The 23,561-nt window shown below is 34.9% G+C and overlaps 1 long non-coding RNA gene across 1 annotated transcript; it reads right to left on the reverse strand.

Moving 5' to 3' along the window:
- Window positions 1-535: 535 nt before the first annotated feature.
- LOC118501002 lies at window positions 536-10,881 on the reverse strand. Its single transcript, XR_004903575.1, has 3 exons — window positions 10,790-10,881; window positions 6,520-6,522; window positions 536-547 (listed from the first exon to the last, which is right to left on the reverse strand). It is a non-coding gene; the product is annotated as an uncharacterized LOC118501002 (long non-coding RNA).
- Window positions 10,882-23,561: the final 12,680 nt, after the last annotated feature.

Here is a 23,561-nt window from a genome sequence, read left to right on the forward strand (position 1 = left end):
TAAAAAATCATACACTGTGATGAAGTAGGATTTATTCCTGAGATACAAGATTGGTTTTTATGTAAATCAATAAATATAATATACCACTTAAAAATTTCAGATAAAAATCATATGATATCATCTCAATAGATGCAGAAACACATGACAAAATTTAACATCTTTTCATAATAAAACTCTCAATAAATTAGGTATAGAAGACATGCACTTCAACACAATAAAGGCTATACCTGACATATGCACAGGTAACATTGTAATCAATGTTGAAAACCTACCAGCTTTTTCTCCAAGGCCAAAAATAAAACATGGGTTCCCTCTCTGATAAGAAAGGGTCTAGTCACCATATACTGGTCATCTTAGCCAGAGGTATTGGGCAAGAAAAATGAATAAAACTCATGAAAATCAGAAAGGAAGAAATAAAACTTTATTTGTACATAGCATAATACTATATATGAAAAACTATAAAAACTTCACCAAAAATGGCTAGAGCAATTCTAGAGAGTTGTAGGATACAAAATCAACACGCAAAAATCTGTTGACTATCTATTTACTAACAATTAATGACTATAAAGATGTTTTTTAATCCCACTTTTAGTAGTATCAAAAAGAGTAAAAGAATGAAGAATAATTACTACCAAGGATATCAACAATCTGCACACTAAAATCTGTAACATGAAATAAATTAAAGAAACCACAAATAAATGGAAATACATTGCATGTTCATTAATTGTAAAAACTAATATTATTAAATGTCCATACTACCCAATGTGATCTACAGATTTAATGAAATACTTATCAAAATTTCAATAGCATTTTCCACACAAATAGAAAAAAAATCTAAAATTTGTTTTGACCCACAAAAACATCATAAATTGCCAAGCAATTCTGAGAAAGAAGAACAAATCTGGAGACATCACACTTTCTGGTGTCAGAATATATACAAACCAGCAGTAATCAAAAACAGACACAGAGACCAATGGTTGCAGAGTTTCAGTTTTGCAAGGTAAAAGGAGTTCTGAAAATGGATGGTATTGATGGTTACATAATATTAAAATACTGAATACCACTGATGTACACTTAAAAAGATAGTGAATTTTATGTTTACGCATTTTACCACAATAAAATATAAAATTAAACAATAACTCAGAAACAATCCCTTGCATATACAGTCAATTGATCTTCAGCAAGGGTGCCAAGAATACAAAATAAGCAAAGAATAATCTCTTCAGTAAATAGTGCTGAGAAAACTGGATATCCACATACAAAGAATGCAATTGAACCCATATGTAACATCATACAGGAAAACACTCAAAATGAATTAATGATTTAGAAACCTAAGATTGAAACCATAAAACTCATAGAATAAAACATAGAGGAAAAATGCCTTAATTAAACTAAAAAGATTTTGCACCACCAAAGGAAAAATCAACAGAGTGATAGGCAATTCACACAATGGTAGAATGTACTTGCAAGCCATATATATCATAAAGAATTAATATCTCAAAAATATAATGAACTTCACACTTCAAATATACACACACAAATGATTAAAAATTGGGCAAAGGATCTGAATAGATATATGAGTATTTCCAAAGACATACAAATAACCAACAGATACATGAAAAGTTTCTCAATGTCCTTATTCTTCAGGTTGAGATATCACCTCAATGAACTTCATAACAGTGTGATATCGCCTCACTCCTGGTAAGAAGGCTATTAGTAGAAAAACAAAAGATAACAAGTGCTGATAAGTGTATAGATGAAAAAAACCCTGGTACACTATTGGTGGGAATATAATTTGGTACAGCCATTATGGAAAACAGTATAGAGTTTCCTCGAAAATTAAAAAAAAATAATAATTACTATATTATACAGCAATCCCTCTTCTGGGTATTTTTTTAAATTGAAATAGAGATATGAAAGAGATACTTGCACTTTAATGTTCATTGCACTGTTCACAATAGCCAAAATATGGGAATAACGTACACATAAATATATGAATAGATAAAGGAGATGTGGTGTATGCATAAAATGAAATATTATTTAGCCATTAAAGAGAAGGAAATCCTGTCATATGTAACCACATGAGTGAACCAGAAGGACCTTAGTGAAATACAGCAAACAGAGAAAGACAAATCTGTATATCATGTATGCATGGACTCTAAAATAGTCAACTCATTGAAGCAGAAAACAGATGGTGACTGCCAGGGGCTGGGGGAGGAATAAATGGGGGGGTTGTGATCCAAGATTAAAAAGTTTCAGTTATGCAAAATTAGTAAATTCTAAAAACCTGTTAGAAAACATAGTGTCTTCAGCTAAAAATACTGTATTGTATGAAATTTTGTAAAATCATTGATCTTATATGTTCAGTTTTTATCACATACATAACAGCAATGATAATAATAATGGGGGCAAGAGAAAACTTTGAGAAGTGATGGTTATGCATTTGGCCTTGATGATAGTGTTGATTTTATTGCCATAGTTAGTTAATTATTAATAAGAATGGGCACAAAGAGGATTAGGCATTGAGTTTAGTAAACTGGGGAGCATGATCCTGTGTGCTTTACCAGGAGGCTACAGCTTCACACCCCAGGGAATCATAGCATTGCTCTGCCAAAGGGATTAACATCCATACCTCCCCACCCCACCACTGGATTACTAGAGGGCTGGGTTGCAGGGGAAAGTACTGGACCATAGAGGCTTATCAGTAGAACTAGGGGGTGTAAACACGTTGAAAGCTGACAAAAGCCTGGGAAGTTAACTGGTCGTTTTGATAAAGGACTCGAACCATCTCAAACCCAAGTTTATATAATCCCAGGGGAATAAAAAGCACGTGCTTGCTCTTGTTCTCTCTCTCTCCACCTGCACCCACCCTATGCACTTGTGCATCCTCTCTCTGTGGCTGTGTGGTTGATGGCTGTCTGGACCTCACACCAGACTCCAGACAGGTTGCCTGAATACTTCAACAAGCAATGGATCACAACTGGGAACACAAGCTAAATTAGCTGGCTGCTGGGCTGGACTGAGCTTTAACATACTGTAGAAACTTTGGAAACTGGCCTTTGTTTTGGTCTTGCTGAGGACACAGTTGGACTATATTCATGGCAGGACTGACAGAGATGGGACCTTGGAAATGCAGGGGCAGCCTATCACACAAATAAACCATTTTGCCACACCACAATCCTTCTCACTTGGATCCTTGGAAAGCTTTCCTCATAATCCCATGGAAAAGCCTGATTACCACCAACAACATTTTCGTAGGCAAATATTTATATCCCAAGTCATCAAGCGGTATACCTTAAATATACAATAGTTTTTTACTTGCAAAGCATACCTCAGTAAAGGTATCAAAAACCAAACCTGGAAATACTTTAAAAATAAAGTTAAAAAATTCAATTTTCCTGTTACCATTTCCAATTATATACTTTGCATACCCAGTACCTGCTAAGAAGTTATATTCTGTTATGAGCTTGGTAGGTAAATGGGTATTGATTTAAACAAGTAATCTTCTCCTTAGATATAGGAAAAACATTTCATTTGTATTTCAAATATGAACGTGTTGTTGAGTGAATAAGAAGAACCACTCTCAAGGCCTCCAGGAGATGTATTCCTTGTCAATCGTAACGGTTGTCAAAATGTCTTTGTAAATAAATGAGCTGCTAATAAAACTATTCTGCTTTTCATATCTTTATATCAGCTTGGTACAAAAATTTGGATCAAAACAACCTTCAATAAGACAAAGAATATACCATTGTTTTCCGTGGAAATCAGGCTTTTCATGGATGTGAGAAAGCATCCCAAGGACATACATACGAGAGATTGTTGTGTGGTAAAATGATATGTTCACGAGGAAGGCTGTCCCTGAGCTTCCAATGTCCCATTTCTGGATGGACAAAGTCCAACCAAAGTCCAGCAAAGCCAAAATAAAAAAATAAATAAATAAAACACCACCTCTGTCCAAAGTTTCTACTTAATGTTAAAGCTCAGTCCAGTCCAGCAGCTGGTTCATTTAGCTTGTGTCCCCAGTTGTGATCCACTGCTTATTGAAGTATTCAGGCTCCTGCCCAGAGTCTGCGAGGGGAGTTAGGACAGGTGGAATCCCTAGTTAGACCGACAGGCCTCCACGGTCTAACACCTCCCCCTAGGACCCTACCCAATCAGTACAGGCACGGAAAGGAGGGAAGAGAGGAATATTAATCCTCTGGGCAGAGCAATGCTGTGATTCCCTGGAGTGTGAATTGTTGCTTCCTGGTAAAGCAACCAGGTTAGTGATCTGCAGGTTATTAAACTCAATTTAATTTTCTTTGTTTCTCTTTTCTTTATTAATAATTTGTTAACTACCTACTATATAACAATACCACTAAGAATAGAGATAAATCCATGCTACATTTATTTGAATTTATTTTTGAATACTTTGCATACAAAAGAAGGTTGAATAATATATCACAAAACTCATGTAGTCACCATCAGTTAGAAAATAATAATATAGTTTATTATAGTTGAACCCTGGCCAGGTGGCTCATTTGATTGGAGTGTAATTCCATGCACCCAAAAATTGAGAGTTTGATCCACGTTTGGGGTGTGTGTGAAAGGCAACCTACCTATATTTCTTTCTTTCTCACAGATATTTCTCTCTCTCAAATTAATAAACATATCCTCAGGTGAGGATATATATATACACACACACATACATACATTTATATTAGATAACATAATTAAAGCTTTTTTTACTTCTCACCCTGTATAATACACTGTTTATCTGTGGGTTTTTCTTTGTGTGTTTTACTTGGCATTTCTCTCTAGGATTAAGTATTAACTATTTAACTACTCTTAATCATCATCCTCTAGGAGGGAGCAATCGTGTGAGCATCTGACCAAAAACTTGACATTTATCAAAGGTTACTTCACAACAGAAACCCACTGCAGAAACATTTAACAAACTTCAAGGATAGTTGGATTATTACAAAATAGTGCTTAAAATTGATCAATGCATAGGAAATGCTACCCATTTTAAAGTGAAAGAAAATACATTATTATGTAGTATTGTGGAAAAATTAATGGTGGATTATGTTCATATCATATTTACACACTTCTGTCATATTACAATTTCTTTGAAAAGATAGATTTATTTAAGGAATGCTCCCCCCAGATTTCCCCTTCTCTAATAGATTTTCAATGTGATATATCAGATGATGACCATAAGTGAACAGAATACATAAAATAAGACAAACCACACAAGCAAGCAAATGTACTGTATCTGGAATCTAAATAAATCTATTTTTGCTTTTGATTTTTATTTTTTATTGTTTTCGCTAACTGCAATACAGTTAGCATTATCACAGGCTTGTTATGAGCAATATCCTCAACACTGATGGTTACAGATTTGTTCACACACAGGCAGGAGATATATCACATCATAAAGAAAGTGAAATAATCTTGTCTTTCAACAACTCTGAATGACCTCTTTTTAGTTATCCCACTCTATTCCTCAAGAAAATACATAAGCAATTGCATTAAAATTTATCAGTTGTTTACTATAGGATTGTGGGAGATCGGGGAGAGAGGAAACTAGGAATTCTTTATTTAAACTATACACTATAAAAAGAATGATACCGTCTGAGACACATCCAGCATCCTAGAGAATATTCTGTTTTTTTTGTACAGAGATTCTTCTGTGTTTGGTAGTCTTGTGTTATTCATGCATGCTGTTATGTGATGTGAGCCTTCCACTCAAGTAATCACTTCTACAATACACTTTTTGAACACCTCGCCCGTGTCCTGATCCTATTCTAGGCTCTAAGCATGCTTAAAGCAGACACTATAAAGCAAGGAGCTAGATGCTGCTGCCATAGGAAGCTGCATTTCAGTATTAATTTTACTGTGTGTTTTTCAGTGTTTAATTGTACTTAAATTGATGATCTAATTCTCAAGGTTTTACTTTATCCCCCATAAATACAGCAAGTTTAAAATATAAAGTTGTTACACATTTCACATTTTGTTTTAGCAACTTGCTTGTCAGAACCAATCTGGAATAAATCCAAAACCTTGCCAGGTCATTTTCCTCCTTTTCCTCATGTTTCAGAGTGTTTCATTTTCTTAGCTCATCCCTTAGGCTGCCTGCTATCCCATCAGCTTACAACAAAGGTGAATACATTGTGTTCAAAGCTCTTATTCTCTGAACACAAGGAGGGCCTCTGGCAGGGATCTGAGATTCTGATGTTCAGTCTGCAGTGTGAGTTGTAGTCCCATCGGGGCATTCACAGCTGTCTTGTTCCTTCTTGGTGAAACCAATTAGAAGATTTTAAGAATGATGGAGCATATCAGCCTTGTCAGAGCCAGGGCTACTGATTGTTTCTCTGATCTTTGGAGAAATATTATTATAAATGAAGCTATCAGGAGTAGCTCTTAATCCCTTTCCGAAGACTTATACCTTTTTAAACATTTTATTTATTTATTTTTAGAGAGAGGGGAAGGGAAGGAGAGAGAGAAGGAGAGAAACATCAGTGTGTGGTTGCCTCTCACATGCTCCCCCACTGGGGACCTGGCCTGCAACCTAGGCATGTGCCCTGATTGGGAATCGAACCAGTGACCCTTCGGTTCACAGCTCAATCCACTGAGCTATACCTGCCAGGAGAAGACATACTTTAATGAACCCCTTCTTCCCTGACAGTCAGAACTCTGCATTCTAGACAAACATCTCTATCTATCTCTTCATATCTGTAGCACTGTATGTTCATAGATATCCCTATCCCTACCTCTATTCCTATTAGTCAATCTATAGATACTACCATTTGCCATATATATTTTAATATATACTATTTATACACATATATAAATGTATATTTAAATATGTAAAACACATTAATTATCAAGACAATTTATAGACAATAGCCATATGAATTATCTCATATGAGTGCTCTTGGTGCATTGGGAGTCAAGGACCCCACACCAGGCTTTGCTGCTCCTAAATGATAGGGTTTGGCCACAGTTCTTCTTCACTCTTGGCCTTGGTTTCTGGGACAGCCATATGAAGAAATGGATCAAGTGATTACCAAGATCCCTTCCAACTCTAATCACAAATCAATGCATTTCTCTGAGAAACAAAAATGTCCACAAGGCTGAAATAACATTGGTGTTCATAATCTATGTTCTATGGCTCTGTTAATCCTGGACTTATTTTCATGAGAAGAATATTTAACTACATCATCTTCAGTGAACTTCACCTTAACTGAGCTTGTTATTTAAATAAAGTATGTGTTTTGAAACCTTACCATTAGTACAGACTAAAACTACCCTCTGAAAAAAAATTAAGTCTAAATGGCAATGGACAGAGGTTAAGGGAGCAAATATTACAAGGAAGAAACGTGCTTGAGAAGCACCTTCACTGGCTGGAGTAGTAGTCAAGTACCTAACTAGTAGACACGAGTATATTCAAAGGCTTTCCCTGAAGAGAGTCTAATGAAAGCACTGCTGACAGTGGTGTAAGCAAAGGTAAGGGTTAAATTTAGACATTCACACTATGTGTAGTCAAGTATGAGAACACAAGAACAAGCATCAGGAAGACACCATTACCACGTCCAGAGCTAAAATTAAGGAAGCGCAAACAAGACTACTACTGCAGCCAAGAGAGAGATGTTTGAATATAAGCCATCTTACAGAAGCTGGGACCTTACAACACAGCCACTATCAGGTCCGTTGTAAAGTAAAAAGGGAATGGCAGGGACAGGGCACAAAATCATGAACCCAATCTTTTGCTCCCTCCACTTTCTGATAACTTGCCAGTTCCTTCCTTTGGCTTCTTGCATTCAAAGGATGAAAAAAAAAAACAGATGATGCAGGTTATAAAGGTTAAAGCAAGTTAGAGGGGGACATTAAAAATATGTAGTGTAATCAGAAAATAATCAGCACATCCAATATTTTTTCTTTTTTGTGCGCCATTGTGATTCATATATGTTGTTTACTTGAAAACACGCACACACACACATGCACGCACACACACACTCTTCCCCTCACACCACCAGCACCAAGCAGGGAAAACACAAAATCCCATCAGCCACCACAGTCATGGTGGGATGAGGCCAACTTCAGTCATACTCTCAGCTGGAATTTCAATTATAAACTGAGGTACCAAGGATACCCTTCATGTAAATTTTAAAGGAAAAATCATCACAATCAATGATGACAACAACAAAAACTTAGCTGCTATAGTTATTTTCTACCTAGATATTAGGCCAAATTAGATCATCATAACCTTCTTTTTCCTATTATTTATTTCGTTTTACTCTCAGCTCTTCCCACACCTCAGCAGGTTGACTTCATTATTTTTCCATAAGAAATGTTTCTCAAAGAAATAACTTCATTATTAAAGTGAATGAATCACTTCATTCATTTCACTACCAGTGAATGAATTTCTATATTCCTTTTTCAACAAAAATATGGTGATATGACTAGTAAATATCAAACCTAGTCCTTGCTAGCATTTTGAGTAGCAGCCCATACCTCTTTGATAATCAGAATCATTGTCCCCACCAGTACCACAGCCCCGTTAGTGTGTGCTGGTTTGGCTATGAGAATGTGCTAAGGGGTTTACATTCCATCCCATATCAGATAGAGAATCTATGCAAGGCTGCAGATGTGTCCAACCCATGGCCCAACACAAAATCATAAATTTACTTAAAACCTTTTTTTCTTATCAGTTTTGTTAGCATTTTGTGTTTCATGTGTGGCCCAAAGCAACTCATTTTCTTCCAGTATGGCCCAGAGATGCCAAAAGGTTGGACACCCCGGAAGGGTAAGGTTTCTTTGCCTCCACTTCATATTATTCGTAAGTCTTGAATACAAAATATCTATATGTATTCTTCTAGGTATTTCTTCCCTAGCTCTTCTCATGACAATAGAGTTCCATCTTTTATGATTATTTCCAATAGTAACTTAAGATTGCATATTAGACTCTCTATAGTAAGAAAACATAATCTGAGCTTATAATATTACCCATTCATAGAACATCATTGTATAAATTAGAGAGAATGATTGGTCTATAATAGACAGAAATATCATTCATATATGCTGGATGAATAGGTGGTATGTGCATAAAATGTGATCTTAACCTACAAGGGAAACCTACATATTATACAACACCTATGTGCCAGGAACATTTTTTGTTTTCATGTGATTACAGTTGTGTCACATCAGTCATTTTCTTGTGAACTAATACATTGTACATTATATATTGTAATATAATATTCATAAACTATTGTAATATGTAATATATTTATTTATTCTAATATATCAATATTATATATATTATAATATTGATACATTTTGTATCTAAATAAAACTGAAATGCAAGGCAGCAAGTAAATTACCATGGCTTTAAATTTATGAATGGTAGAACAGTGACCTGAAGGTAAACATCTCATTTTAAATTTTTTATAATTAAGAGTATTTTCTTTTTAAAAAATATTTTTTAATTTATTTTTTAGAGAGGGAAAGAGAGGGAAAAAGAGAGGGAGAGAAACATCAATTTGTGGTTGCCTTTTGTGCATCCCCTACTGGGGACCTGGCCTGTAACCCAGGCATGTGTCCTACACTGGGATTTGATCCAGTGACCCTTTGATTAGCAGGCTGGCACTCAAGCACTGAGCCACACCAGCCAGGGATATTTTTTTAAACAATAAAAAATGTGTATTTGTACAAGTGTTGGTTGTTTCTCTAACTTCTGAACATAATACAAATTTATAAATTAGAGGTAACTTTAAAGATATTTTAATTCAATTTGCAAAACGATTTGGAAATTTAAGACAAAAACTTGACACTAATGTACTTGAGTATCATGCGAGATTGAGGGTCTTTAGTCACTGTAATTATACACAAAAGAGCCTGAAATTGCCTGAGAGTAGAAGTTTAATGGCTGAGGGATGCTCCATAAAAAAATACTAAAGCTATAAATAGCAATTCAGATGTAAGCCAATAAAGAAGAGGCTTGTAATGATTTAAAATTTTTTAAACCTGTATTTAGGGTAATTTGTTAAGAATTATGCTTATTTTTTTAGGAATAACCTTTGTGTAACCAGTTCTTTTGAAAATGTCAATTGAGAAAATGGAATAAGTGTGAACTTATTTTTATTCAGTTTTAAATGGAAGTTATAAAAATTAATATTTTTAGAAAAGAACATTATATGAAATAACTCCATCCCGTATTCAGTAGGCTGTTGAAGGACAACCTTATGTTTAAAACACTGTTCAGGAGCCAAGCTAAGCTATTCATACCCAACACAGCACATTCAGAGCAACGCTAATGATTTCTTTTCTCAAGTGAGCTGTATTTCTTCTTTTATTTTCTTGACTATCAGCAGACAAGTTTTCACAGAGTTCCTGCATGACTTCACTGGCAGAATCACCCGGAAAGTAAATGTGGATAAATTACCAAGTCACAAATGATAAATGAAAGAAAACTCCTGGGAGGTACTGCCACTTACCTCCAAGATTTGGGCGATTGGCGAACCCAGATTTACAGCAGTTCCCTGGAGTCTTAAAGCTGGAAGACATGTTTCAACCAAGTGACTGATGTATCGCTGAACTCAGACTAATTTCATTAAAAAGATTCTACTCTACACAGACAAACAGGGGCATGAAGTGCATTACATTGCATAGTACAAAAAGGAACCCAAAAGCCCCCGGAATTTACTTATTAAAAATTGTGTTTTTATTCTTACGTGTTTAAACTTCACTTACCTTCAAAGTATTCTACATTTGATGCAATACACCTATAAAGACATTTTTTTCCAGTAACCAAAACAGTTTTGGAACACGTCAATTTTGATGTCTTTTACTGTTTCTGCCATTTTTTGTTTCACTTCTTCCACAAGGGCAGAACTTTACCTTCTGAGGACTTTTTTTCACCTGGAGAAACCAACAAACAAAAAAAGTTGCTTGGGGTGATATTGGGTGAATAGGGAGGGTGGGGTGTTGAGGTCATGCTGTTTTTTGGTCAAAAACTGCTGAACACTCAGCTGGTGCGGGAAGGTGTGCTTACAAATCACCCATCATGAAATGAACAAATGTATTGAAAGAATCATCAAAAAAAATTCCCTGAAACCTCTCACAGCCTCTCACAAGAAGGCTAGGTCGTACGCTGACACAGATGGGCTCCTAGAAGGCTCACTTCGCAGGGGAAGCCTGTACTACAAGGGGTCCACCCTTTAGAAGATAATTCTGGTTTTGGGGGAGGTCTCTCCTATTATATTCCATGCCTTTTCTGTGTAGTGCTATGTAGTAAAAAAGACACTATCTCAGCTTACTCACAGTAATAATAATGGCCAATTTTTACAGGATGCTTTCTATGTCCCACTCACCAGCTGAGCATTTACAACCCTAACAAGAAAATCCTTGTTGTTATTGCTATTTGCATATGAGGGAGAAGAGGTTTAATGTGGTGAAATGATTTCCTAATGTCATTTGTGCACCAAAGCAAACTTTTCCTTCAAATGGAATTTATATATATATATATATATATATATATATATATATATATATATTTATGATAAAAATGTAGATTTTTATCATAATTAGAGCACATCAAATACTCATTATTAATTATGAGACATTGCTCAGAAATTATTTTACTCTATATATTTTGGTTATTGGGTTTTAGTCAGTGTATATGTTATACTGAACAATATTACAATGCAAATTTTAAGAGTTAGTTTTATACTTTGGGGTAATACAAGCTATAGATTTCAGAGTAGACAAAAAATAAACAGGATAGGATAGGATAGAATAAGATGTACCCTGCAGATAATGGCAGAATAGGCAGACCCCCCTCGAGATAGGTCATGTAAAGAAGACTAAACTACAGTTGTGAAGAACATAAAGTAAAAGCTAGCCTAAGTATGAGTACAAGTGCCATTTCTAGTAAAGAGAAAGTTCCTTTCTGCCAGGATTCTTTGGCCTGACAGCTTTAAAATTCTACACATTTATTACCCAAGAGATAATTCAGAAAATAGATTTTGGGAGTCTACTTGCTTCAAGAATAAACCAATGGTTCTTTGACAGCCTCCCTGTAAAGCAGACAGGAAAAATGAGATAAGAAACTATTTATTTATGGGGACTGATTTTTCAATGATTGACATCTAAATGCAAAAGAAATATGGTATCATTTTCTCCCAATTGATGAATCAAATCTGTCAGCCTAAATTCTCCTAAGCCTACTGTCTCTTTTATCATCATAAAGGAATAGTTTCTATTAATCAGAGTACAAAGCTTGAAGCTTAGCTCCTAGCACCGATTTATCATGGTTTTTATATAATCTAGGAAAAAAACATTACATTTGTCTTTCACTTTCTGGTGATTAGCAGACACATTAGAAAGAAATGTTAAGAATTAGAACATTTCTTAACATTTTTATTATTTTTCTTTCACATTTCTTAAACTAATAGGTGCATTTTCTTTTGAAAAAAATTAGTAAAATTGTTAACCTGAATACTGGTATGAGAAACTGAAAAGTGCACTACAATAATAATAAATTTTCCCTCTATTTTGAAGCTACAAGACTTTAAATTAGGGGATCAGGTGTAAGAGAGAATAATTGGTTGTTTTATCTGTTTTGTGACAGGTTTTGATAATTCTGTGAAACATTTACTTTTTTTTCTTTGATATTTCTGCCCAATGCTGAAACAAATAACTGGTATCAATCATGTAATGGTAAACTTCCACTACTTTCCCTGAAGGGAACTTTCTCAATGTAGCAGAAACTACATTGCATCTTAGAGACAAGATACATTTATGGTCAAACTACATGTGGTTTGTAATCCATGTGCTAACAAAGATAAAGGGCTTAGACATTTCTGTCCAGAAGATTTACACAATTTGGTCCCCATGCTTCTACTGTATAGCCAATGACCATAGTTTAATGACCCTCCCTTTATAGTTGGTCAACAAAAGGAATAAACTAACAATAAAATGCTTTGAAACTTCAAAAATATTCAGCTCCTTCCCTGCCACACGTAATTTGCCAAAATAAATTTAATCATGATCCAAATATAACATCTCACTGAAGAATTTCATTTTAAAGGTATTAAATAAGTCAAGGAACTGTTACATGAAATAAAATCATGCCATTAAAAGAAAGAATAGTTTCTGATCACCACTAGCTGTCAAAAACCTCAACATGTCACGTAAATAATACGAAGTATGGAGAAGGGCCTGCTGAGTCTCAAATGTCCTCCTCCTTAGGCAAAGTAATCTCACCTTGTCTTTCTTGTAAAGGGTTCCCTATCTCTTTTGCTAAAGTGGAAAATATGAGAGAAATTCCCTAACCAGCAAAACAATTGTGTACCTGGAATGACCAACAGGATGTAATAAAGTACCCAGGGTTAAAGGAACCTTAGATCAACAATGAACTGCGCTATGCAGTGCATGCAAACTTTCTGCAGACTTGCCAGTCAAAGTGGGCTCTGAGGATCAGCAGCCATCTGCATCCCCTGGGGCTTGTTACGAATGCAGAATCTCAAGCTCACCTTGGATCTACTGATTGAGACAATTCAGTTTTAGCCAGATTCTCAGGTAGTATGTACATTAAAGTCTGAGAAGCACCACTGCTTTATAGTATTACCTCCAAATACTCATTCTGACTTACTTTGAACATCTCCAGTTATGAGAAAATCACCCTCTGGGTACATTGTTTCAGTGCTGAATGTCTCCCAGAGCAATGAGTTATTGCGTACATTAATTATGTTTTGTTGTTACTTTCATCTAATTAGTCAAAAGTCTTCCATTTAAAGTCACTCAGCAAAGATTCGGTCCTTTTTTTACTATAGGAAAGGCTTTTAGACAATTGCAAGTAGAACTTGATCTGCCCCCTTACTCTTCTCCAGTTACTGAAACCGTTCCTCACATGTCATATTTAATCTCCCTTAACATAATAAACACTCTTTTCTAAAACCCACCATATTTATTCCCATTAAATTGTGATTTGCAGAACTTAATATACTATCTTTAGGTGTAGTCTGACCAATGCAGAATTGAGAAGGATGATCTCTGCCCTTATTCTACATATCCTGCTTCTATTAATACAGTTTAACAATTACATTGTCTTTATGGAGGAAGAAAGGAGAAGATAGCATCATTTTGTAAACTCATGCTGCATTTATGGATACTTGGAATCCTGGTTATTTTCTACCTAATGAAGGACTATGTCTCCCTCTCTATTACCCAGGTCAAATTGATACTTCACAACCAAAGGTGGAATACGTAAGAAGCTAGACATTCAAAGACATTGATAGAGAGGGTGGAGCAAAAGTATGTTCGCAGCTGTTCATATGGGAAATAATACAATAATTAGTAAATAATACAAGAATAAACTCTGTTTTGTGTACTCACAGCTACACATTTATTTTTGCTGAACTCTGTATATCTGCCTTCTTACCTGAAACTTCTCTCTGTGGTATTCCTTTTTATGTCATCAAAGTTATTAGACTCAGTACAGGCACTGATTAAACTTAGATGACTCGCATATTGATCCTTACATGTTATATGTTTACTATTTCTTTCAGGTAAATGTTTGAAAATGACCTTATTCCTTATACCTAAAATATTAAGATATGGATATATTATAGAAATGTTTTAGCTTGTGTGAGATGAAAACTCTACATTGGAGACTTATGGGTTAAAATGTATTTTCCTGCTCAATATATATATATATATATATATATATATATATATATATATATATATATTCATATACATAGATAGATAGATAGATAGATAGTAAATAACATGATTGGAGAATATGTCTTCTGATTACCAAATGACTACATACCTTTAATATAGGACCCTCTGAAGATATTATATGGTAAACAGGATGGCTGAATGGCTTCCCCAAAGATGTCCATGGCTTAATCCCTTACTTTTTAATCTCTGTAACCTGGAAATATGTTTTATTATATGGCAACAAATGGGCTGTGAAGATATAATTAAGGTTACTGATGTTGTAAAGGAAGATCTCACTAGATAGTTTCAGTGGGCTCAATCTCATCACATGAGCCCTTAATAGAGATTTTTTTCTGCCTAGAGGAAGAAAAGATGAGGCAGAAGTCAAAGAGATTCAAAGTGTGAGAAAGACTTAGTGCACATTTTCTGAGTTGAAAATAGAGAGGAAAATACAATGAAGAACACAGGCAGCCAAAGAGTGGAGAAATTCTCCCTGAAAGCAATGAGAAAAGAAACAGGGATCTCTGCATGGCACAGAATTCTACCAACAAGTTAAAAGAAATGCAGCCCTGTGATACCTTGATTCTGGCCTTGTAGATACATCTCACAGCAAAGACCCTAGCTGTGCCATGCTGTAGTTGGACTTCTGATCTACAGAAGTGTGAGATAATAAATGGATGTTCTGTTAAGCCACTAAGTTTTTTATTATTTTTTTCAGTAGCAATAGTCAATACTACTGGGTTCAGGACTCCAGGGGCTTTAACTCCTCATGCTCCATTTACCATCAGACATGGTTCTGCCTGAGAATCATGGGCATGCATTTATGAATAAATGCATGTAATTAGTGCATATCAGTGATGAGAAGAACTAATGGACATGTTCTCTGCTTTTCTGTAGACATGTAGTCATATTTGTTCAGTGGGGATTGTCTAATGACAATGTCAGAGGTCAGTAATCCATCCCTTTTTTTGTTTTATTATTTATTTATTTAATAAACTTCTTATTCATGTAAAATAGGAGGAAATGGCTATCTATCTGGTACCAAACCCCTTTTACCTAACACAACTATTTACATTAATCTTGACTTATTAAGTGAATGTGAGGACAGAGCTCGAAGTCTTGTTTAATGTGAATTACTTCATTAAAATATTAAAATTCCGAGGATGGGGTGAGGTGCCTGAATCTCAGGAAGTGGGGGAGGTGGTCAAGTTGCAGAGAAGAGCATGTGTAGGTCTATGAAATCCCACAGGTGACTAAGATAAAGTTCCTTTAACAACTCATTGAAAGCCATTGAACATTGTTATTAGAAAGGACACAAAAAGATGTGCAAATCATTAATCATCAGGAAAATCCAATTTAAAACCACAATGTGATACTTCTGCACACTTATAAAAATGGGTAAAATGTAGCAGAGCAGCAATATTGTGTATTGACACTGTGAATGAACTAGAATGTATGTGCATTGCTGTTGAGAATACACAATGACAGACCATTTTGCAAAAGAGTTGGAAATTCTTTTAAAATTAACCACATGCATAACATACAACCCATAAATCTTTAGTATTGGATTTTTGGACCAGAGGTTGAAATATTTTAGTCTAGACAACGAAAATACTTGTCAACTCAAAGAATTGCATATAACTATTTATAGCAGCTGTATTCATAATTCCCCAAAACTGGAAACAACCTGTCACCAAAGTTTGCACACTGCTAAAAAAAATAAAATGTAATTTCTTAAATGGTCTCTTTTATTCATAGGAAGAATGAGCAAAAGCCAACACACTTGGTAAGTGATATAAATGTGTGTATTACAAAACCTGATTATGCAGAGTGTACTCTGCTCCAGCGCTACGGCACAACATGCAGTGTGAATCCAACATTTCCACTGTTGCTTTTTAGATGCCCTGTGGGGGTTTGCACTTTTATGAATTCACTTTTCCTTGCAAAAGAACTACATATTATCTTAAGACCTCAGCTTATAGAATTTAACAAAGCTAGAAACTAGTTTCTTCTCTGAAGACTACATAGGACAAAATATCATTTGCTAAATTTGGTTTAAATAAATGGACCTGGTCATTGGTCACTCGAGTTGAAGGTCTTTTCAACCTATTAAATTTGTACAATAGAATAAAATCTCTTTTGGTTTGAGGTCATGAGAAATAACAGAATGTCTGTATCTTTCTCTGACTTGAGATGATTCTCAATTTTTATTGGATATTGTTATTACAATTACTTTTTTTCTGTTTTAAGTGAGGTTTTTATTGATATGTTACAGTGATGGTAATGATTTAAAACAGTGATTTCCAAACAGTGTGCTGCAAGAATTTTTAAGTATATTTTATTGATTATGCTATTCCAGTTGTCCAATCTTTCCTCCTTTGCCCCACTCTGCCCAGTACTCCCTTTCTTCCAGCAATCCTCCCTCTTAGTTCATGCCCATGGCTTGTGCATATGAGTTCTTTGGCTTCTCCATTTCCTATACTGTTCTTAACCTCCCCCTGTCTATTTTGTACCTACCAATTATGCTTCTTATTCCTCATACCTTTCCCCCATTCTCCTCCTTCCCCCACCCAGCTGATAACCCTCCAAATGATCTCCATATCTGTGATTCTGTTCCTGCTCTGGTTGATTGTTTAGTTTGTTTTCATTTTTGTTTTTTAGATTCAGTTTCTGATAGTTGTGAGTTTGTTGTCATTTTAATGTTCATAGTTTTGATCTTCTTTCTCTTAAATAAGTCCCTGTAACATTTTAGGTAATAATGGTTTAGTGATGATGCAATACCTGACCAGTCAAGAGATTGACCTCTTTTCCCTTTGATTATCAGATTAAAAAATGACAAAAGCCAACACAACAATAGCCATCTATGTAAATGAATCAAAATTACACCTATTTTTTATTATACTGGTAAAAACTATAGTTTTGGTTTGCTATACAAATTTAATAGTTTACATGTGCCATGTGATAAAAAAGGTTGAAAATCTCTGATTTAACCTTTCACCCTCACTGCCATAGCTCACTGGTCCAGTGCGTGGGTCCCAAGTGATAGCTGCTGTGTATAAATAACCTTTTGTTTGCAAGGGCACCTGCTGCCAAACTTTCTGATCATGAAGAATCACAGCACTGATGAGACACTGAGTGGGAGACAGGTTTATGGTGAGAAACATTTTGTCATAGTAGCCTCAAATTTGGAAAATTCTCCTATAAGCTTCAGAATTAGAAGATAAAGTTACTCCAGTGACTTTAGCAAAGGAAATTAATTACTATGCCTGACAGCAAATAACACTGAAATTTTTCAGATTATTCCTCTGCTCATTAGCATCTTCATAATGAATTACCTCACAGGCACTTGAGTGGGATTCTACAACATATTCTTCCTATGGTATATAAAAAATCAGGTTTTCCTATCTTTGGTTCATTCATAATTAACTGATTCAGAGATTTACCCTGAATAATTCATTCATGTCTTTCCCTTCTCACCATCATTTTCGAAATGCCTAAGGCAAGACTGGATTGTCCAAATTCACTTGCTAAATAAATATACACAAGTGTTTAGACAGTTAAATACTATGGCAACCTACCAAAAAGAGAAGCTTGGTGTTTGTTGTTTGTTTGTTTTAGTTAATTTTTACTTTAGGACAGGCCCTGAAAATTTCAAATTGATAGCTATATCTCATCCTTCATTTATTTTCTTCGTAACTTCCTTGTCTGACAAAATAGCTGATTTAGAACACCTGGTGACTGACGACTCCCATTCACTCAATGTATCACTTCCTGAACATTTCCAAGGATGAGTGGAAATCTTGTGTGTGCAGTCCAACCTAAGAAAATGAGGAAATCATTTGAAAGAAACTTACTAGAAAAGTGTAGAGGTGCCATAAGTGATGTAAAGTGGAGAAACCTTGCCATTTTTAGAAAGAGATCTGTGTTATGCAAACTTTTATAAAGGTGCAGCCACACCTTTTATGCATTTGAGGGGAGCTATGAGTTTAAGAAAGAAAAATATATGATTTTATGAGGAAACAAGAGAGAAGGCTAGCATTTATAGCACCTCTGAGGCTAATTTATAAAGCATGCCTAATCACTGTCATAATTAAACTGGGAAATGATTTCTCTGTGCCAGAGGTTTTTTGCCAGTGACTTGAATCCAAACTTCTGACCACTCTGTATCCTCTCTGCATGAAGAATTCAAGCAATTTCTATTATTGTTCTGTGTTAATTGATGATTCATCATAGGTTTCTTAGAAGTGTTTGACCTTGAAAAATAAGTTAGTTAAGTGTGATAGAAAATAACGTTTCACACAGACCAAAGTGGGAGTAGTATATGAAGTGACATAATTTGACTGAAATGATTCAAAATGAAATTTGGCCATGAGCCAACTTACTAGGTTAATGCTCCATCTCTGATATATATATATGTATATATATATATATCATATCATATATGATATATATATATATATATATGATAAATGTAGACACACTGTCTGAGTAAGGGCTATAAGTCTCCAATTTTTCCATTCTGAATCTTTGAGCTTCATTAAAGTCACAAAGTATCTTCCTCTTAGTTAGGAATTCCCTTTTTCAAAGAGCAAAGTGTTGGCTCTGATACGGATATTGTTTTTAGTATCTTGCACATGAACATCTTAGAAATGTAGTAAAACTGTCACTTAGCCATATTGGAAGAGTGAAAAACTTTATCTTATAGTCCTTCATTTTACAAATTCAGTAAATTATTTAATTTGGCTTTTGCAGGATGTTCATTTTGCCTTTTAATAAAATAACTTGTTTATTTTAAGATCTCCTAATTGGAAACCCAGAATTTTTCATTTAATGAAACATACACAGATTTTGTTTTTACTTTTCAGAAATCAGTAGGTAGTATTTGCTGTGGTACATAATGCTATTCGCAGACGAAAAATGCCTCTCGTGACTCACTCTCTACTTTGGAATCCTATAGACTCAAACTGGACAGAGCCAAGCACTGACCAGCACCAGCATCTAATTTGTACTAATTAAAATGCATGTAAAGCTATAGTAAAAAACAATGTCTTTAGATGACACCGGTGACAGATTTCAAATTATGCCAAGAACATTGTTGACCTTGAGCAGGGGTCAATCACCCAGATGAGCTCAGTCCTGTGTGTGAGTATGTGTGTGTACCTAAAAGAACAACTGGGAGAAAATTAAGAAAATCTAAGTCAAATTGGTTATTATATAGTACTGAAAGTTTTGGGGGCATAAAATGGTGTTAAGATTACATAGAAAAATGCCTTTATTTTTGAGATAAAAATACAAGCATATCATTGTAACCCATTCAAATGTGTATATTTATACACCATGAAAAAAAGGACAGGTGTTTAATACAAAATACGCTTGTCGTTTTTTTCTTGTCTGTGATGTCTCATGACAATGATCAGTTTCTTCATAATCAAATCAATTCAGTCATGATATTTGCTCTGATTTATTTATTTAGTTTAATAAATGAATGAAATGGACTATGATGGATCAATACCGAGAGTGTGTTAGGAAGCAAAAATTGTAATTATTCCAATTTTGTGCACCTGAGATTTAAAACAAGGAAATAAAAGCCAGGTAACAAAGTCATTCTTATTTAAACCTTGATTTAAGTATTTCTTAGCCATAACTGAGTCTTTTTTCTTTCTAGACTTTATGGTCACTGTCACGTCAAGACAGTAGGAAAAGACATTACACTAAGGGAAATTCAAAGTAAGATGTGAGGAACCAGAGGATGAGGCCTGAAACGGTCATTCAGTTGGAATTAGTTCATGTACCTAATCTTTGGAGGATATCTTGCTCACTGCTCACATTTTTCCTTCTTAAAATTCTTCTCTTATGACCATCCTACTGCTTACAGCATAAAATATCTGCTAACTGCCAGAAGTCAGGGTAATTTCACTTTGAACTGATCCTCCTACCAAAGCAGCAGTAAGCTTTCTCTTCTTTCATCTGTTCCCTAGTGGTTTCACTTTAGAACTTTCCACAGAAATGGAAGGACAGACAGCATCCTTTCATTCTGATGATCACAGGAGGGAAAATGTGGTTGGGAGTTCAGCCAGAGAGGGTGAAGGTCTTTCTAAGTTTAAATCCACAAGTGCCTGCTGTATTCTTGTTGGTTTGAAAGTTAATCTTCACGAAAAAGTTTTATTTATTCCTCAACACATAAAAATTTAATATGTGCCGTGAGGTTTGTCAAGTGATCTCCCACACTAGTAAAATATCTTTGTTATAGGAAAGTGCATCCTTGATCTAGCCATGTGTTTGCTTCAGAAAGTTGTATTTGTACTTTTAAGCTGTAAACATATTCACCACATTTGTTACAACTTACCAATACTACAGGAGATCTTTATATACTTGGTCCACCATTACATCAGATTCTCTTATTAGTCAAAAGCATTATTCTCTTCTTTTCTCTTCTGTCCTCTTCTCTCTCTTCTCTTTTCCTTCCTTCCTTCCTCCCTCCCTCTCTTCCTCCTTTCCTTTCTTCCTTCCTACTTCCTTCCTTCCTTCCTTCCTTCCTTCCTTCCATCCATCCATCCATCCCAGAGAGTACTAGAATTTGAGTCCTTCTAGTGTATTCCAATCCAAACACTGTTTAAAACTCCACATTTGTGAGAGAACAGCAGCAGTTCAACCCATATTACATTTAAAAAACTTAAATACTCAACAAGGAGTCAGGACTTTGATGTACTAGAAAGCCTCTGGGACCATTGGCTCTTTGATCTACAATTCTGCAGACATTATTTGCTCAGTTTAGAGTCTAGAATCTAGAGTATTTATGTCTCCCAAATTACTTTATACAGTTACAGAGAGCATTCCAGTATGTTATGACAGTGGTGGCATTGATAATGGTGGTAGTAGTGATGGAATAACAAGATGATTTTCTAACTGCTCTATCCACCAGAATCGTCTGGGTGGTGGTTGTGCTTAGAAATGTCTGCTATACATGACTGATTCTGTATGTCTGAAATGAGGCTTAGGAATCTCTGTTTTAACACACACCTCCTGGGGGATTACTTAATAGTCAAGATATAAATTAGCATTTAAAAACAAGCTATCTAGATCTCAGCAAACTACACCAGGAATCTCATATTAGCTCATAAGCACGTTTTAGCACATTTATTATATAATTTTCAAAGGAATTATATACTCTGCTTATAGGAATTAAAATTCACTTATAGTTTTTACTATGAAATATTTTCTAGATAATCACAAATATAAAAAGAGAAAATCTCATATAACATAAGATCTCATTGTGGTTTTAATTTGTGTTCTCTGATGATTAGTAATATTGAGCTTCTTTTTATATGTCTATTGTCCATCTGTATGTCTTCTTTGGAGAAGTGTATATTCAGGTCTGTTGCCCACTTTGTAATTGGATTGCTCATTTTTTGGTGTCGAGTTGTATAAGTTCTTTAAAAATTTGGGGTATTAACCCCTTATCTGACATATCATTGGCAAATATATTCTCCCATACAGTGGGTTCCCTTTTCATTTTGATGCTGGTTTCTTTGGCTGTGCAGAAGCTTTTAAACTTGATGTAGTTTCCATTTGTTTATAATTATTATTATTTTGTTTCCCTTGCTCTGGGAGATATATTGGCAAAATATTGCTATGCAAGATATCTGAAATTTTACTGCGTATATTTTCTTCTAGAATTTTTATGGTTTTGTAACATACACTTAAGTCTTTTGTTCATTTTTAGTTTATTCTGGTGTACAGTGTAAGTTGTGGTATAATTTCATTTTTTCGCATGTGCCTGTCCAATTTTCTCAACACCATTTATTGAAGAGACTGTTTATAGACTATTGTATGCTCTTGCCTTCTTTGTCTGATGATCAATATTAACTGATGGTCAAGGACATAGGTTTGTTTCTGAGGTCTCTGTCCTGTTTCATTGGTAGAACATTTTTTTTTGCTCATAAATATTTCTCATCTTGGAATATATTTTCTTCTTTGTTTTCTTGGAAAATTACTGTTTTTATTTTGAATAAATGCTCAGGTAAAATGTCTCCCAGTGAGTAATCCTAAAACACTCATCACTGCCAGGTCTAACTAATTGCTCCCATCTTATCGTGGCATTCCACTCTTGCTTCTATATTTTCATTGGGTTGAACCAGACAGAGAGCTCCTTGAAGAAAAAGAAAAGTCTTATTTATCTCCTATCTACAATGTTTATCAAAGTACTTGAGAAATAGTAATTGCTCAAAGAATGAGTATTAATTAAATTTGAGTCACATCAATATCTGGTTTGTTGCTTTTCATGCAACATTCTCAAGATGCTAGGAGTCATAGGCCCTAGTTTCTATGGAAGAAAGAACACCTGGACCAGCACTTCTTAATCTATGGCAGATGGTGGTAAAAGAAGGGTGATTACTAAAGGAAGACAAAGATACAAAAATACAGGAGAGAAGATTTCCTACAAAATCCCCTCTGTGACAAAATCGAGTAAACAATGTTATGAACAATTTTTACAGATCACCCCTTAACCATCTTTTCAATACCATTAAGTCAGTTTGTTCTCAAAACAATTCTATTACTTCAAATGATGAATTATCTTTATGAATAAGGTGCATCCAACTGTACAGACAATGACTTGTCATAGCTTCCCATTGGTTTCACCAGGTCCTGCCTCTCATGTTACTTTTCCCAAATATTACAGACAAAATGAATGTCATATTTGACAACTACATAATTTATTTTGGTGGCATGCTCTCTCCTTTGATGGTGTGCTCTGACAGGCTCTACTTAGATGATGTAAAAAAAGAACATTTGCAGTCATATTTACCAGTCTTGTTGAGGTTTTAGAACATAATAAATAGTTCTAAAGTTTAAAC

The sequence above is a fragment of the Phyllostomus discolor genome, chromosome 6 (genome assembly GCF_004126475.2).
Source record: "Phyllostomus discolor isolate MPI-MPIP mPhyDis1 chromosome 6, mPhyDis1.pri.v3, whole genome shotgun sequence".
NCBI lineage: Eukaryota > Metazoa > Chordata > Mammalia > Chiroptera > Phyllostomidae > Phyllostomus > Phyllostomus discolor.